The sequence below is a fragment of the Lepidochelys kempii genome, chromosome 3 (assembly GCF_965140265.1).
Source record: "Lepidochelys kempii isolate rLepKem1 chromosome 3, rLepKem1.hap2, whole genome shotgun sequence".
Classification (NCBI taxonomy): domain Eukaryota; kingdom Metazoa; phylum Chordata; order Testudines; family Cheloniidae; genus Lepidochelys; species Lepidochelys kempii.
In genome coordinates this window covers 126,611,413-126,629,129 of record NC_133258.1, presented here as the reverse complement: position 1 = coordinate 126,629,129, position 17,717 = coordinate 126,611,413, and positions in this window count along the sequence as shown.

Sequence of the window (17,717 nt, the reverse complement as noted above, 5' to 3'; positions counted from 1 at the left end):
TAGCCCAAATGGAAGTACTATGAATGGATAATATGTTCCGTGCACTATAATCTCAGAAATTTGCAGTGGTCTGGATGGATCGCTATATGGGAGTAAGTGTCCGGTAAGTTGAGGGCAGCATACCAGTTACCCTGTTCTGGCGAAGTAATGCTGGAAGCTAGAGTAACCATTCAGACCTTTATTTTTTTCAGGTACTTGTTTAACTCTCTTAGATATAAAATAGGTCTGAGATGGCCTTCTGCTTTGGAAATACAAAATAGTGGGAACTAAAATATTTCCCTCTGAGGAACAGAAGACCTTCTCCCTATTGCTCTCACTAGGAGAGATCGGATCTCCTGCTGAGGAATGGTCTTGTGACAGTGGTCCCCAAAGAGGGATGGGGAAGTGTGTAGAAAAGCTGGACATGCACAAGTCCATGGGTCTGGATTTAATGCATCCGAGGGTGCTGAGGGAGTTGCCTGATGTGATTGCAGAGCCACTGGCCATTATCTTTGAAAACTCATGGTGATCGGGGGAGGTCCTGGACGACTGGAAAAAGGCAAATATAGTGCCCAGCTTTAAAAAAGGGAAGAAGGAACCTCACCTCAGTCCCTGGAAAAATCATGGAGCAGGTCCTCAAGGAATCCATTTTGAAGCACTTGGAGGAAAGGAAGGTGATCAGGAACAGTCAACATGGATTCACCAAGGGCAAGTCATGCCTGACCAACCTGATTGCCTTCTATGATGAGATAACTGGCTCTGTGGATATGGGGAAAGCAGTGGATGTGATATACCTTGACTTTAGCTAAGCCTTTGATATGGTCTCCCACAGTATTCTTGCCAGCAAGTTAAAAAAGTATAGAGTGGATGAATGGACTATAAGGTGGATACAAAGCTGGCTAGATTGTCGGGCTCAACAGGTAGTGATCAATGGCTTGATGTCTAGTTGGCAACCAGTATTAAGCAGAGTGCCCCAGGGGTCGGTCCTGGGGCTGGTTTTGTTCAACATCTTCATTAATTATATGGATGATGGGATGGATTGCACCCTCAGCAAGTTTGTGGATGACACTAAGCTGGGAGGAAAGGCAGATACGCTGAAGGGTAGGGATAGGGTCCAGAGTGACCTAGACAAATTGGAGAATTGGGACAAAAGAAATCTAATGAGGTTCAACAAGGGCAAGTGTAGAGTCCTGCACTTAGGACGGAAGAATCCCATGCACTGCTACAGACTGGGGACCGACTGGCTAAGCGGCAGTTCTGCAGAAAAGGACCTAAGGATTAGAGTGGATGAGAAGCTGGATATGAGTCAACCATGTGCCCTTGTTGCCAAGAAGGCTAATGGAATATTGGGCTGCATTAGTAGGAGCATTGCCAGCAGATCGAGGGAAGTAATTATTCCCCTCTATTTGGCATTGGTGAGGCCACATCTGGAGTATTGCATCCAGTTTTGGGGCCCCACTACAGAAAGGATGTGGACAAATTGGAGAGGGTCTAGTGGAGGGCAATGAAAATGATTAGGCGGCTAGAGCATATGATTTACGAGGAGGCTGAGGGAACTGGGTTAATTTAGTCTGCAGAAGAGAAGAGTGAAGGGGGATTTGATAGCAGCCTTCAACTATCCGAAGGGGGGGTCCAAAGAAGATGGAGCTAGGCTGTTCTCACTGGTGGCAGATTACAGAACAAGGACCAATGGTCTCAAGTTGCAGTGCGGGAGGTTTAGGTTGGCTATTAGGAAAAGCTATTTCACTAAGAGGGTGGTGAAGCACTGGAATGGGTTACCTGTGGAGGTGGTGGAATCTCCATCCGTAAGAGGTTTTTAAGGCCTGGTTTGACAAAACCCTGGCTGGGATGATTTAGTTGGTGTTGGTCCTGCTTTGAGCAGGGTGGTGGGCTAGATGATCTCCTGAAGTCTCTTCCAACCCTAATCTTCTATGATTCTATGATTAGTGGGGTGGAAAGTGGGTAGAAACAAATTGAAGGGAATATCCCAAATCCACCTTGCTTATGACCTAAGCATGGAGGATGTGGGATAGACAACAGGCAAAGATATGGATAGGAAAAGACTTGTCTACAAATATTGGTATGCTGCCCTCAACAAGCCCATCAAACTGTATGTTTAGACTGGCTGTTGGTCGAGAAGACCTTGCTGCTACAGATGATGAGGGGGGCAGTGATCAACTCCAGTAACTCCTGTCTCTTTTTTTCAGTGGCTCCTGGGGCCAAAGTATAAAGCTCTGATATCTGTGAGCCTGCTAGAGTTGGAATTGCTTCCTCTTCATTGCCAGTGTGTAGCTTCCAAGCAACTTCAATGCTGCCCTGAAATCTTTTAAGCTATGCAGCCTTTTGTCCATCTTTAAACAAAAAACGATGGACACTCAAATGGTAAATCCTGGAAGGTCTGCTGTACTTCAGAAGGAAAACCAGAACACTGCAGCCATGAACATCCCCTCATAGATATGGCAGATGCCAGGAAACAAGCTGCTGAGTCCACTACATTCAAACTGTCCTGAAGTGCTGTCCCGGCTACCAGCTTACCTTCTTCTACCATGAGAGTGAACTCCTACCTGGAGTCCTCCAGTAGCCTGTCCTTAGACTTCGTAATGTTTTCCCAGACTATGAAGTTATAGTGACTTAGGAGGGCCACTTATATGGTGGTGGTAGGCCCCATGGTTGTGCAGGCCATTGCCCCTGGTAATGTGCCCACAGCTGGGACTGTTGAGACATCCATGGACTCCACAGCTTACATGAAGGATATGCTTCCCATCTGATATGGGACACAAAAGACCCTCTTCGGAATCTGATGATGAGACTGAGTTCTGTGACAACAGTGGAGTAAAACCTGTGTGGACAGGAGACAGGTAAGCCAAACCTGGAGATGACGATACCCAGGGATATTAACGATGGCTTGCCCCTGGAATGTCCCAATCTCCTAGGCACCAGAAGTGGCATTGGTACCACATGCTCCTGCAGGTCTGATGTAGGAATTACAGTTGCCAGTACTGCCTGAAATCTTTCTGCACCACCAGGGACACTGGTACAAAGACAAGTAGATCTCTGGCAGCATCGTAAGCTTCTGGCATTGTTGGTACTGGAACTGGTTCCTGGGTTTGACTAATAGAAACTTCAGGGGTTAGCATCAATGGACCTGGCACAGGTTCTAGAGTCAACAAACTCCCTTTTGCGACAGAGGATCGCTCTGGAGAATGCTTTCCCTCAGAGTCCCTTGCAGGGTCCTTATTTTAGCAGACCTCGGTACCAAAGGTGCGGTACTGTGTCTTTGGCAAATTGTGTCTACTGCAGTACCAGGAATACCAAAGCTGGAGTCAAAGACATTTTGAGAGGCACACTCTGCACTGATTGTGCCCCACTCAGAGAATGCTCTGAACCTGAAAGATCTGATGCAGGGCAAAGTGCCACCTCCATAAGAAGACACTAAAGCCTTACTGCTCTATCTTTTTTTTTAGCATGGCTTGAACCCTCTACAAATGTGACACTTGTCACTGATGTGGGACTCCCCAAAATATTTTTGGCAGCTGGGGTGTGGATCACGGACCGTTAAAGGTCTGGCACACAACTGGCAGGACCTGAACCCAGAAAGCAAGGCACAGTTCTGATCCTCATCCCAAAAAGTCAAATTTGGTCCAAAACGGACCTAAAAACTAAAAACTTAACACTAACTATATACTATATCTGACTAACTACTAAGTACTAAATAAGAAACAGATTATATATAAAGAGTGAGGAAAATAAACTTGCAATAGCAAGAGCAGAAGCACTCCAACAACTGTCACTGGTGGTAAGAAGGAACAGAGGGAGGTTGGGAGTGGCTTTGTCTTCTTATACTGGTATGCACTGGTGCACAGTGACAGAGGGTGTTCAAGCCACCCTGAGGGATAACGCTGAGGGAAAACATTCTCTGACAACTATGCATGCAGCATGCATACCCCTACAATGGAATGGACATGTGCAATCACTCAAAGAAGAATGCAGGCTTTGTGGATCACATTGATGTTCCTATTATTTTCTGGGCACCTAAAAGTTAGGTGCTGTGACACTGAGCATTGTGATGCCTCAGTGCCTTTGTGGATCTGGGCCAAGATCCTTTACAAATAATAAAGATTCTGTTGGAAGTCTGAACATATCCTATGGCTTTTATTAAGCTTTAATTTTATACATGTTACATTTCTCCTGCTGCTTCCTTCACTCCAAGTCTTCAGATCATTATCAGACCTTGCTTTTGGTTTATCTGATGGTTCTTGCACTCTCAACATCCATGAGTCTACTTGATGAGACTATTGGCAGCCCCCTCCTCCCTTGAAGTAGCTGTGATATTCAGGAAAAGGCCACTGGCTACCCACCTCCCTCAACCAACTGCAGAAAATATTTAGGTCACAGACAGCCTGCACAACCTTTTTACCTTGGATATGTTTTGTGAACTCCCAACCATATCTCTCATATGTCCTTGTTTTTTTCACCCACGGAGCTCCAGTGTATGTATGATTCCCTGCCTTGCTCCTATCTCCTGAAGCTGCTTCCTGAACAGAACTGGTGCCCCCCATAAATTCTGGTGTCTAGATGTTGCATTGTGGCAGCTGTGCCTCAGTTTCCCTCTTGGGTTTTTGGCCTATTCCAGCTATAGGCATAACCTGACCCTCCAACCAAGACACATTCAAGAATCTGACTCCTTCTATGAAGTGAGCTGTAGCTCACGAAAGCTTATGCTCAAATAAATTTGTTAGTCTCTAAGATGCCACAAGTACTCCTTTTCTTTTTGCGAATACAGACTAACATGGCTGTTACTCTGAAACAGAGTCTTTTAACACATCCAACAAAAATATAAAGACAATTAAATCTTCAGCTCCAATAGGGCACACCTTGCCACCCCTCTTCCTCACAGGCAAGCTTTAGATACAATGCAATGTCCTCACACTTCTGTACCTCACTCCAGCCCAAAGGCTAGGGCTGGCACAGTTCTCTACCTTCTAGGATCTCAAGCAGGCCATCATCCTTCAACAGCTCCTCATCTGCCCTCAGACTACAGGTTCACCTGAGGAGACTGTCTGGTTCTCTCCCCTCCTAGCCTTCTATCACTCCCTTTCCCAGAAAGAGGACACTCACTACATTCTCTCCCTGGTCTCTGTCCCCAAATGAGCTTTCCTTTAAGTCCTTTCCCTTCACCTGACCACACCCTCCCCAGATGCAATCAGTGAGATTCCTAGTACTCTCAGGCACTTTATGGTGCCTATGCGTGATTTACACCCCATCACAGTTCCCCATTAATGTTCATAAGCAACAGAGATAACAGCATTATCTAGAGGTTACAGGCCAAGGGTATGTCTTCGTTTTGAGCTGGGGGTGTGATTCAAAGTGTGGATGTACCCTCAGAGACAGGACTCCTGGGTTTAAGTCCCATTCCTAATATGATCTCATAGGATTTTGGTCTAGTCACAAACTGAGGTACAGAGAAGATATCTATCTGTAAAGCGAATAAAATCATATAATCTATCACTAGAGATATCGTGAGATTTAGTAGAGTGTTTTCAGATCCTTGGATGAAAGACTATGGGCCAGATCCTTAGCTTGTATAAATTGATCCTTAGCTTCACATACTTCAGTGGAACATGTGTGGATCTGGCCCACTGTGTTAGTGAAAAGTATTATTACCTTCAAAAGAATAGCTAACCAGTCCATCCACTCCCCCACACCAAAGGAGCTCATCAGAACTAAAATAAGTAATTTGCTAACAAAATTAAATATATTTAGTGTTTGTTTAAAAACATGTAACATATTAAAAATGTTCTAATCCCACTACGGTTTATATTTTAAAATACTTAAATATTACAATTTTACATACAATATTAAACAAACTGACCTGAGATATGAATTACGAAACAGAAGTATAATTAAAACAAGAATGATCTAACAAATGTTAGTCAACTTAGAATATAGCATAACAGAGTAAATTATTACTGACATGTTGAATAGCTTTACTAAATTTAAGATCCACTGTTTTCATGCCACTGATTTAACTACTGCTGGTGATACTTGAATCATTTTTGTTCATCATCATGTAGGTCTTCATCTTCGTGTTGCTCAGCATCTACGAAAGCCACATGTGCTGCTTTTTTTGAACCTGAAGCATCACCTTCTTCAAAAGGTATTTCTTCTACCTTTGCTATGCCTTCATCATGTAGGTCCTCATCTTCATGATGTTCAACATCTACAAAAGTCACATGTGTTTCTTTTTTTGAACCTGAAGTCTCACCTTTTTCAAGAGGTACTTCTGTCTTTGCTGTGCCTTCATCACGTAGGTCTTCATCTTCACTATGTTCAGCATCTACAAAAGTCACATGTGTTTCTTTTTTTGAACCTGAAGCCTCACCTTCCTCAAGGGGTATTTCTTCTACCTTTGCTGCGTCTTCATCACTTAGGTCTTCATCTTCATGATGTTCAACATCTACGAAAGTCACATGTGTTTCTTTTTTTGTACCTGAAGTCTCACCTTTTTCAAGGGGTATTTCTTCTATCTTTGCTGTGTCTTCATCTTCACGATGTTCGACATCTACGAAAGTCACATGTGTTTCTTTTTTTGAACCTGAAGTCTCACCTTTTTCAAGGGGTATTTCTTCTATCTTTGCTGTGTCTTCATCTTCACGATGTTCGACATCTACGAAAGTCACATGTGTTTCTTTTTTTGAACCTGAAGCCTCACCTTCTTCAAAAGGTACTTCCTCTACCTTTGCTGTGCCTTCATCAAGTAGGTCTTTATGTTCATGTTGTTCAACATCTATGAAAGCCACACATGCTGCTTTTTTGGAATCTGAAACCTCATCTTCTTCAAAAGGTACTTTTTCTACCTTCGTTGTGCCTTCATCATGTAGCTCTTCATCTTCACGATGTTCAACATCTACAAAAACCACATATGCTTCTTTTTTTGAATCTGAAGCCTCACCTTCTTCAAGAAGCACTTGTTCTACCTTTGCTGTGCTTTCTATTGGAGATGCTATAGTAGTATCCTCAACTTTAGGTAAGTCTGCTCTGGAAGTCCAAACAGAACTGTACTTTGTACATGAATCATTTAGACTCTAAGAAAATACATTAAAAATGAAAACATAAATATGGACATGATACATTTAAATATCTAAATTATATCAAAAGTTCTAACAAAACGGGATGTTCGTAGATCAAATAGGTTTTAAGGACAGAAGGGACTATTACGATCATCTAGTCTGACCTGTATAACACAGCCAAATAGACTTCTACCCAGTAATTCCTGCACTGAGCCTATAACTTCTGATTGAACTAGAACATACATTTTAAAAAGACAACCAATCTTGATTTAAAGACTTCAAGGTGATGGAGAATTCACCATATCCCTTGGTAACTGGTTCCAATGGTTAATGGTTCTGTTAAAAATTTACATCTTATTTCTAGTTTGAATTTATCTAGCTTCATCTTCTAGCCACTGGATCTTGTTATGGCTCTCCCTGCCAAATTAACGAGCCTTCTGGTATCCAATAATTTGTCTCTGTGTAGATACTTATGGACTGTGGTCAAATAATCTTTTAACCTTCTCTTTTAATAAACTAAATAGAATAATCTTCTTACATCTCTCACTGTAAGGCAGGATTTCCAGGCCTCAACTCATTCTGGTAGCTACTTTCTCCAATTAGTCAACAAAACCCGATGTTGCAGGAACTATACATAGAAGCAACTAACTATACATTTTTAGAATATCTATTTCCACTTTATCTTTGAACTGGGCTCTGATAAATGGCTCATCCAGAAAAGGATAGAAATGGATCTCTTCCCACCGTAGGGCTGCTACTAATACCACAAGGACTTTCATAAATAATCTAAGCACTGTGACCTGTCCAAAAGGCAATGATTAATATTGAAATACTGATGCCCACAGGCTAAATGGAAAAAAATTGAGAAGGAAAATTGGAACATAGAGGTAAGCTTTCTTCAAGTCTGTGGATGACTGGTTGTCTCCCCTACTGATGGTTGGGAGGGTAGGCTTGAAGGTTTCTATCTTGAAAGATAGGTTACTTACCTTGTACAGTAACTGGAGTTCTTTGAGATGTAGAGTCCCTATCCATATTCCATGTAGGTGCTCATGAGTTCCTTGCATCTGAGAACAGAAGATTTTTGCTAGTAGCATCTGTTGGTTCACACCAATGCTCTTCGCCTCCTCATGCTCTGTGCCAAGGGTATAAGTGATCACACAGACCAACCACCTCTCCAGTTCCTTTTCTACCACAAATTTCATGTCAAGATCTGCAGCACTGGGGAAAGAGGAAGGGTAGTGGAATATACATAGGGATCATACATCTCAAAAACTCTAGTTTCTGCACAAGACAAGTAACTGCTCCTTCTTTGAATGATGGTCCCTATCTCTATTCCATTGTGGGTGACTGACAAGCAGTACTCATTATGAATAAGGGTGCGAGGACCTCTGTGAAGTCAGCAATTGCAGGACTGATGTGATTGAAGCCTCAGCAGCAGATGCTTGCATTAAAATGTCATGCTTTGCAAAGGCGTACACAGAACCCCATGTTGCTGCTCTGTAGATATCAATTAGAGAAACATCACTGAAGGAGGCTTTGCTCAAACTGAGCTCCTGTTAATGCTGAGAGGACTAAGTTGAGGTCCTATGACAGAATAGGTCTTGTTCTGATTAGTCCTTTTAGGAAACATATTGTCACTGGATGTTTGAAGATGGAGTGGTTGTCAATCAGAGGGTGACAAGCAGTGATACCTACCAGATGGACCCATACAGATCTAAGGGAAAGACCCTTAGTCTTCAGAAAAAGTAGATAGTCCAAAATACTGAGAATGTCAAAGGGGTTAGTTGATGTGGTTGACACCAGACTGAAAACCACCTTCACTTAGCTATGCAACATTTCTAGTGGATTCTCTTCTCCTAATGTTAAGGATGGCTTGAACAGCTTCTGAATATGTGTTTCTAGGTTCAACGCTGATTAAAAAACCAGGCTTTGAGGTGGAGATAGGTAGGTTGAGTTGGGGTGTTTTATCTTGCCCTCCTTCTGTATCAAACAGTCTGGGAAGGGTTGGATTGTCATATGCGGTGGAGCTGACATTTATAGAATACTGAGGTACCAGAACTGTCTGGGCCACCTGGGAGCAACCAGTATGCTCATTATTTTTTCTACTTGGTTTTTTGCAACACTGAAGTAAGTGGGATGGGTGAAAAGACATACATCAGCTCTTCTGACAAAGGTACTAGAAGTACGTTCCCCCTCTGGATCCTGATCTTGACCCCCTCTGGAGCAATAGGTCCTACATTTTCTTTTCTCCTGAGTCACAAACAGGTCCCAAGATGCACCTACAGACCCCCCCTTTTGGTGGAATATGGTTTGAACTACTGAGTCATGTAGTTCCTATATGTGATTCCTGGACAAGAACCTGGTGAGGCTGTTTGCCAGAGTATTGTGTATTCCTGGACTTATGTGATGGTGAAGACACCAATTCCACAGATTAACAGCTTCAATACATAGCAGGGTAGATCTCACACCTCATTGCTTGTTGATGTACAATACTGCAACATGTTGTCTAACATCACTTGAACATGCTTGCTTTGTGTGTATGATAGAAACTGGTTGCAAGTCTTAAGGACTGCTTGCAGTTCTAGGAGGTTTATGTGCATCAGAGCTTCTGTGGAGTCCATATGACTTATGCTGTAGGTTTGTCTAGATGGACACCCTTCCTAACTGGGAGGCATCCATAATCAGTGTTATCTTGGGAGGAGGAGGGATGAACAGAACCCACACACACATCTGTTTTCTGTTCTTCCACTTGCATACTCAAACTTAGGGCTTGGGACATATGCTGTCCTGAGCCAAGCTTGTAGGCAATGAAGTCAAAGCCTCGCGAAGGGTGTCATGTATGTGCAGGCAGCCATGTGACCTGAAAGTGTGAGACACAAACAAACAGATGTTTGTGGGCTGATCTGGAGCTGGGCAGCAAGTGTCTTCATGGTCTGGAACATGTCCAAAAGGAAGGTATGCTGTGGCTCTGATAGAATCCAGTGTTTTCCCAATAAATTCTATGTTTTGTGTAGGAACTAAAACAGATTTTTCTGTGTCTACACAGATTCCCAGTGATCATAACAGCTTGAGTAGGAATGATGTTGCTGAGAGAATCATTTGATAAGAGCTCCCCATCAAAAGCTAGTAATAGAGGTAGGGAAAAATTAATGACCTGCTGTGGCAGAAGTGAGCTGCCACTACTGATACTACTTTTGTGAACACTCCAGGGGCTGTTGAAAGATTGAAGGGAAGCACCTTGTACTGGTAACGGTTCATATCTACAGTGAACCTGAGAAATCTTTCTGTGTGCTAGATAGATGTTTATGTGAAAACTGTCATTTTTTACGTCGAGAGCTGCGAACTAATCTCCCTTGTTTGACAAGGGAATTATTGCTGCCAAAGTTACTATTCTGAAGTGTACCACACACATGAAGACATTGAACTGATGCAGATCCAAGATGGGTCTCCATCCTCCCTTCTCCTTGAGAGTATGGAAGTATTTTGAATAAAACCCTTTTCCCACAGTACTGGTGAGTTGCCAGTTCTATGACTCCTAGATGAAGAAGTCATTTTCCTGAACAAATATCATCACAGGAAAGCGGTCCCTGAAGAGGGAAAGGGATAGAGGTTGTGGGGAGAGGAACTCTATAGTGTAACTGGTATGAAAGATGTTGAGGATCCATCTCTCCAATGTTATACTCTGCCAGGTGTGGACGAAACAGGCTAGACAAACACCAAATTGGGTATGACAGTCTTGGTTAGATGACACTGGCAGTTGAGTTGGTTTGCAGTTCTTTACAGTCCCATTAAAAGTGTTTCTGTACAGATGGCTGGAATTGGAAGGTAGAAGCAGGAGTGTTATGTTTGCTTTGTTGCATTTCTTTGGTGGTTCATAACCCCACTGGTAGAAAAAAAGGTTGAGATGTTTGTCTTTGTCTATATGACTGTGGCCTACGGAACTTCCTCTTGGGTGCTGGTGTGAAAATTCTCAGGGAGCAGAGGGTTGTCGTTGGGTCCTTCAATGAAAGTGGTGACTCGTTTGTCCTCTAGTTAAAATGGCTGTTTACTTCAAAGGGCAAGTCCTCCACTGTAGACTGAACTATCGGGAATCTGGAGGAGTGAAGCCATAATGCTCTATTCATGACAACAGCCATCGCCATTGAGTGAGAGGTTGTATCAGCTGCACCGAGTGTGGTCTGCAGTGATGATCTTGCAATCAATTTACCTTCCTCAATGAATACCTCAAACTGACCTCTAAGCTCCTGTGGAAGATTATCTGTGAATTCCATGAATTTGGTATAGTTGACAAAAATTATATTTAGATATTAATGCCTGACAGTTTGCTATACAAAATTGCAGGCTGGTGGAAGAAAAAACCTTCCTGCTGAATAGATCAAAGCATTTAGCTTCATTATCAAGAGGTGGAGCTTGGATAATGTTGCCTGCTTTTTTCTGAGGTTGTCTCTACCTCCAATGAGTTTGGTACAAGGTGAATGAATAAATATTCTGCTCCTTTGGCTGTCACAAAATAATCGTTTTTTTCTGTTCTCTTAAGGGTGAGAGCACATATGGCCAGAGTGTGCCAGACCACTTTTACAGGTTCCAAGATTGCTTAATTGATCAGCAGTGCCACCTTGATGTGCCCCACACACTGCAGAATATCTAAGAGTTTATGAGTTGTGTCTTCCACTGGGATCTGTAGCATGTCTGCCACCTTCTTTAGCAAGTCTTGAAATTGCCTGAAATTGTCAGGTGGAGATGGGGAGACGGGAGCACTTACCTTGTCTGATGATGACAAAGAGAATCCTGTTGGATCAGTCAGCTCCAATTAATCTTCCTCAACTCTTTCCTGCGGGGGTTTTGTTTCCTTTCTGTGGGGAGAGGGGTCCTGTGATTCAAGGAGGGATCATGTAGACTTGGAACCATGAGTGTACAGGTCCCAGGATCGCCAAGTGTGGTCTGTACAATGGGTCTTCAGAACTGGGAACTCTGGGTAAGCCAATCCCATACCAGGATGACAAGGCATCAAGAACATAAGTTGGAAAGGAAGTTTTCCTCTTTGAAGAAAGGCTAGTGGGAGATTTCTCTCTCCTATTGTGGGAGTATTTTCCGTTGTCCTCTATTTACAGGAGGAGGAAGTCTTACACCTAAGTGTCTTGGTGGCAATATTAGAGGTGACCAAACTTGAAGGCACGCTCCTAGACTCTTCAGCCCTATGTAAAGGGGGGGTCTACTGAGCCCAGATCAGACTGGGCCCACATGCCTGGCAGGTTCTTATAGGAAAGAATCAGCAAACTGTGCACTTGGAAGAAATGTGTGCTTCTCCAAAGCAGTAGAGGTACCTTATGTGGTTGCCACTGACTGGGAAGACCTGAGGACAGGAGGCACACTTCTTAAAGCCCAGGATCTTGGGCATACTATTTGCCTTAGACAAGACATATGAGAGGGAGGGAAATCCCCATCCCTAACCACAGTAGGACTAAGAACTTACTTACTAAACTAATATTTATAATTTTTTACAGAAAGAATCGTGAAGGAAGCAAATGCTATGGACACTGGAATGTTCCAACTCACACCAACAGCTGTAGAAAGGAACTAGAGAGGAAATGGGTCTGCACGGCCATTTATACCCTTGGTCCAGAGCACTAGGCATGAAGTGCGCAAGCACAAACTATTGGACCCTGCCAGCAAAAATCTACTAGTTTCAGATGTATGGAGAACAAGCACACCCACAGTGGACTACAGATAGGAACTATCACTCAAAAAAAACCCTGGACTTTTTCAGGAATCTGTTCAAGTGTTTCATATCAAGTATGGCTCACAGTTGTCCTGAACTTTTGAGATCAGAAACAGCATGGAGCATAGCCCTAGTGCTCTCTCTTAATGAGGGACTACTTCCAGTGGATAAATTAGATCCCTACAGATCCCAAACTGGAGTATGTGGGCCCAACTCTCAAGTCTGTTCAAGCTGCAGTCAGTGCAGGACATAAGTATGAGAGCAAAGGTTGCTTTATGCCACCTTTATGATCCTATAACTGTTGGATTTTCAGGGGGACAATATGACTCCTAGCATACATTCAGGGAAGTTGCAAGGCTGCTCTAGTTTACGCCTGGCTGCAATGCTATCAAGAGGTCATTGTGGCAGCTAGAAATTAGCAGGGATCCTACTACACACCCATCCTCTTGACATGTCCCTGACATGTGCCTTATGCCAGAGGCTGTGATACAGGATAGCACAGGACAGACTATGCCAGAACCATGGAGCTCAAGGATTCCTCTTATGCTAGAAGAATTGTCTTCTGGCCACTTTTAAGTATGCCGTGCAATTCCAGAGCAGCACAAAGTAGACTTCAGGCTAGTCTGTGGAACCTTCACGTATGTCAAGGAGCATTTACTCACACATGAAGTCCCATTAACTTCAGTGAGATTATTTCTGTGAGTACAGCTCATTAGCTCAAGGGCTAAACAAAGTAAGCCTTGGCCGAGACATGATCTGCCCTGTTGTTCTTCTTTACCACTTATACTTATTTTCTGGCCAATTTACCATACATTTAACTACCATTTTATGTTTCTGTGTCACTGCTTAATTTGATCATATTATATCTTAACTTAAATATCTGCCTTCGATACACTCATTTTATATAGTAAATCAAAGGTTCTCAACCTTTTTTCTCTCATGAACACTTTTCTACCCTTCCATGCTGCTTGGAGGAACAAAAGACTCAAGAGATGAAAAAGAAATGTCTATGCAAGATGGTTCCCTTTTGTACATTTACTAGAGTATTGGCCTGTGTTGCTTTTAGTTGTGTAAAGTGATAGGAATTCTATCAACTGCCTTGGAAGAGTGTTCTACAACATGGGCAGTCTATGACTCCAGTATTTTGGGGAGGCTGGGAGTGGGTGCCGGAAGCTCCGTACAAGTGTGTGTGTGGGGTGGGGCACCGGTGCCCAGACCATAGTCCTGCCCCCTGCTTTACCCTGAGGCCCACCCCAACTTAGCCTCTTTCCCCCCAAGGTCCCATCCATGCTCCACCCCACTCTGCCCCAGGCCCCATTGGGCCGCCTCCCCCGAGATCATCCCTCGCACCCGCTCCTCCCTGCCCTGAGGCCCCCCCCCTGCTGTTCATGCCTCTTTACCCCCTCCTTCTGAGGACCCCCTGCTCATCACTAGCGTCTCTCCATCCCCTCCCATGAGGACCCTCCCTCCTGTTGCTCCTTGGCGAGGGGGCCTCAGAGGACAGTGCAAGTGGTGGGCAGGGGGGATCCTTGGAGGGGAAGAGGCAGAGCAGGGGTGGGAAGAGGAGTAGCGTGGGCAGGGCCATGGAGAAAGAGGACAAGCAGGAGGGGACCTTGGGATGGAGCACAGGCAGGGCTCCAGCATGGGTGGCCCTTTCCGTTGCGATGCTCCAAAGGCAGTGGGCCAGCGTGCCTCCAGGGGAGGTGTGCCGCATCCTGTTCAGGGAGACTTAGTCTCCCCTGGCCTCTTATACCAGCTGCCCATGTTCTACAACTTATTACATCTTCTTGTCAAAAATTTCTTCTAACATTTGGCCTAAATTTTCCCTTCCAGTTTCATCCAATTGCTCCTAGCTAAAATACCTACTTTTACGTTGCTAAGATAAATAGCACCTCTCCCTTCTTAGCATTTATACCCTTCATAAGTTTACAGAATTTTATCATGTCTCGTCTCCTTCCAGTTGTTGCTTAGTCAAGCAACATAGGTGCAACTCTTTTAATCCTTTCTTGCAAGAAAATCCTCCCATGAATTCTGATGCTCTTTTCTGATTTCACTCCATTTATCAATATCTTTCTGGTGGCTAATTGCTTGTTCAAAGGCTGGAGTGCTTAAGGAGCTTCTTCCCACTTATATCCTGGACAAAGGCCCAACACAACTGCAGTTATTGGACTCCCTTGAGCTCAAGGACTGCTCTTGGCTAGCTGTGTTGTCTGTAAAAGGGAAACAGATGGGAGGGAGAAGGCAGGGATATGAGTCCACTAGCTGTGCTTCCCAGGAGCACTGACAGGATTGTGCCTGGTATAGGTATAATATCTTCAGGAGCTCCTTCAGGTGGAGGGCAGCTTCATACCACCCTAAAGGTAGGGCACTACTTATACATCACAAAGAGATGGGAAGAGCATCTTCGCAAGCAGGCTGGCTAACCTAGTGAGGAGGACTTTAAACGAGGTTCACTAGGGGAAGTAGACCACAGCCCTGAGATAAGTGGGGAAGTTGGATACCGGGAGGAAGCACGAGCAGGAAAGCGCGAGAGGGGAGGGCTCCTGCCTCATCCTGAGAAAGCCGGACGATCAGTGAGTTATCTCAAGTGCCTATACAGAAATGCAAGAAGCCTGGGAAACAAGCAGGGAGAACTGGAAGTCCTGGCACAGTCAAGGAATTATGATGTGACTGGAATAACAGAGACTTGGTGGGATAACTCACATGACTGGAGTACTGTCATGGATGGATACAAACTGTTCAGGAAGGACAGGCAGGGCAGAAAGGTGGAGGAGTTGCATTGTATGTAAGAAAGCAGTATGACTGCTCAGAGCTCCGGTATGAAACTGCAGAAAAACCTGAGAGTCTCTGGATTAAGTTTAGAAGTGTGAGCAACAAGGGTGATGTCATGGTGGGAGTCTGCTATAGACCACCAGACCAGGGGGATGAGGTGGACGGGGCTTTCTTCCGGCAACTAACGAAAGTTACTAGATCGCAGGCCCTGGTTCTCATGGGAGACTTCAATCACCCTCATATCTGCTGGGAGAGCTATACAGCGGTGCACAGACAATTCAGGAAGTTTTTGGAAAGGGTAGAACAATTTCCTGGTGCAAGTGCTGGAGGAACCAACTAGGGGCAGAGTTCTTCTTGACTTCTTGCTCACAAACCAGGAAGAATTAGTAGGGGAAGCAAAAGTGGATGGGAACCTGGGAGGCAATAACCATGAGATAGTTGAGTTCAGGATCCTGACACAAGGAAGACAGGAGAGCAGCAGAATATGGACCCTGGACTTCAGAAAAGCAGATTTTGACTTCCTCAGGGAACTGATGGGCAGGATCCCCTGGGAGAATAACATGATGGGGAAAGGAGTCCAGGAGAGCTGGCTGTATTTTAAAGAATCCTTATTGAGGTTACAGGAACAAACCATCCCGATGTGTAGAAAGAATAGTAAATATGGCAGGTGACCAGTTTGGCTTAACATTGAAATCCTTCCTGATCTTAAACACAAAAAAGCAGCTTACAAGAAGTGGAAGATTGGATAAATGACCAGGGAGGAGTATAAAAATATTGCTCAGGCATGCAGGAGTGAAATCAGGAAGGCCAAATCACACTTGGAGTTGCAGCTAGTAAGAGATGTTAAGGGTAACAAAAAGGGTTTCTTCAGGTATGTTAGCAACAAGAAGAAAGTTAAGGAAAGTGTGGGTGCCTTACTGAATGATGGCGGCAACCTAGTGACGGAGAATGTGGAAAAAGCCAATGTACTCAATGCTTTTTTTGCCTCTGTCTTCACGAACGAGTTCAGCTCCCAGACTACTACACTGGGCAGCACAGTATGGGGAGGAGGTGACCAGCCCTCTGTGGAGAAAGAAGTGGTTCGGGACTATTTAGAAAAACTAGACGAGCACAAGTACATGGGGCCGGATGGGCTGCATCCGAGAGTGCTAAAGGAGTTGGCGGATGTGATTGCAGAGCTATTGGCCATTATCTTTGAAAACTCATGGCGATCGGAGAGGTCCTGGATGACTGGAAAAAGGCTAATGTAGTGCCCATCTTTTAAAAAAGGGAAGAAGGAGGATTCGGGGAACGACAGGCCAGTCAGCCTGACCTGGAAAAATCATGGAGCAGGTCCTCAAGGAATCAGTTCTGAACCACTTTGAGGAGAGGAAAGTGATCAGGAACAATCAACATGGATTCACCAAGGGCAAGTCATGCATGACTAACCTAATTGCCTGCTATGATGAGATAACTGGCTCTGTGGATGAGGGGAAAGCAGTGGACGTCTTATTCCTTGACTTTAGCAGAGCTTTTGACACTGTCTCTGACAGTATTCTTGCCAACAAGTTAAAGAAGTATGGGCTGGATGAATGGACTAAAAGGTGAATAGAAAGCTGGCTAGATCGTCGGGCTCAATGGGTAGTGATCAATGGCTCCATGTCTAGTTGGCAGCCGGTATCAAGCGGAGTGCCCCAAGGGTCGGTCCTGGGGCTGGTTTGTTCAATATCTTCATTAATGATCTGGAGGATGGCATGGATTGCACCATCAGCAAGTTTGCAGATGACACTAAACTGGGAGGAGTGGTAGATACACTGGAGGGTAGGGATAGAATACAGAGGGACCTCGACAAATTAGAGGATTGGGCCAAAAAAAATCGGATGAGGTTCAACAAGGACAAGTGCAGAGTCTTGCACTTAGGATGGAAGAATTCCATACATTACTACAGACTAGTGACCGAATGGCTCGGCAGCAGTTCTGCAGAAAAGGACCTAGGGGTTACAGTGGACGAGAAGCTGGATATGAGTCAACAATGTGCCCTTGTTCCCAAGAAGGCCAATGGCATTTTGGGCTGTATAAGTAGGGGCATTGCCAGCAGATGATCGTTCCCCTCTATTCGACATTGGTGAGGCCTCATCTGGAGTACTGTGTCCAGTTTTGGGCCCCACACTACAAGAAGGATGTGAAAAAATTGGAGA